This window comes from Meleagris gallopavo, unplaced genomic scaffold (genome assembly GCF_000146605.3).
Source record: "Meleagris gallopavo isolate NT-WF06-2002-E0010 breed Aviagen turkey brand Nicholas breeding stock unplaced genomic scaffold, Turkey_5.1 ChrUn_random_7180001862981, whole genome shotgun sequence".
NCBI lineage: Eukaryota > Metazoa > Chordata > Aves > Galliformes > Phasianidae > Meleagris > Meleagris gallopavo.
In genome coordinates, this window is record NW_011128515.1 from 1 (window position 1) to 1,442 (window position 1,442).

At 61.1% G+C, this 1,442-nt stretch overlaps 1 non-coding gene across 1 annotated transcript; it reads right to left on the reverse strand.

Annotated features, from left to right (window-relative positions):
- Positions 1–1,011: 1,011 nt before the first annotated feature.
- On the reverse strand, positions 1,012–1,131 carry LOC116217649. Its single transcript, XR_004162347.1, has one exon. It is a non-coding gene; the product is annotated as a 5S ribosomal RNA (ribosomal RNA).
- Between the last annotated feature and the right edge of the window lie 311 nt (positions 1,132–1,442).

Sequence of the window (1,442 nt, forward strand, 5' to 3'; positions counted from 1 at the left end):
GCCCAAGCCTCTCCATTCCTTCCTGCCGCTCGGAGCGCTCGCAATACCTCGTTGGCTTGCAGAGGGCTGTGGCTTTGCGGCTCCTGCGTGGGCACCCCAGAAGCAGGCAGCTGGGAGAGCACCGCAGCTGCTGCAAACCACGTGCTTCAGGCAGCAAAGGTTGGTACAGCCAGGGCCGGAACCGGTGCGCGGAATGCAGGCGGTGCTGGGTGAAGGCTGGGTGAAGGAGGAAAAGCCAGAGAGACAGAGAGACAGAGAGAAGGCGCAGGGACGAGCAATGGGGGCCGGGGGAGGGACAAGGCAGCCAGAGATGGGCGGGACGCTGGAGCTGTACTGGAGGGGGAAGAGCACAGCCCAGGGGCTGTGACTGTGGCCTGCGGGCCGTGAAGGACCGAAACGAGCGCATGACCAGAGGTGGGGGTGACACATCTTCCCCCACAGTTGGAGAACGGCTCAGCGAGCACTGACCCCATGTCCTGCAGGGAAGAGCTCGATGCCCTCCTGAGTGAGGTAAGACACAAGGAGTCCAGTTGGAACATACTGACAGGGCGCTGCTGGGTGCATAGGGAAGCTCCAGGGCAGTTTGGAGCACACTAGGAAGGACGATGAGAAACGGGGTAAAACAGAGGAGCTGAGAATAGCGTCAAAGAGGAGACTGACAACGTGTGGACGATCCCACAGGGAACCTGGGATGGGATCCTGCAGTGGGCACTCCAAAGCATGGCACGGCCCCTTGCAGACACACCTGGGCGGTTTGACTAGTGCCTATTGCAGTGATGGAAAGCAAAGCCAGACGAGACAGTGGAGAGAAGAAAGGAAAGACAAGTGTGAAATGACAAAGCACAACCAATAAAGAGCCGAGAAAGCAGGAGTGAAAATGCAGACTAAGAGGCTGTAGGGACTACAAAACAGCATATCGGAACGCTGTCCCCAAACACAAAAGCTGCCATTGTCATCCCGCAGCCAGCCCGCCGGCGCGGGAGCGGAGGGCAACAAAAGCCCGTCAGCAAAAGCCTACAGCACCCGGTATTCCCCAGGAGGTCTCCCATCCAAGTACTAACCAGGCCCGACCCTGCTTAGCTTCCGAGATCGGACGAGATCGGGCGTTGCCAGGGTGGGATGGCCGTAGACGCTGCGTGCTCCTGCTCCGGCCCTCTTGCCAGCTGCACGCCACCGCCACCGCCCGCCACCATGGGAAAACAAGGGCCACAGCCCCAAAGCCGGCCAACCACAACGCGACCCCACGCTGCCCGCAATTCCCCGCACGTCACCCACACAACCGTACAACCCGGACCCAACCTCCCCACGCCTTCGCACATCCCCCGACATCCACCCTACCCAACGCGCGTTGACCCTACGCCACTTACAACCCTGGCACGGAACGCCTCCCGGCACCGCACGCACACGCCACAGCACCGCACGGCACGCACACATGCACACAA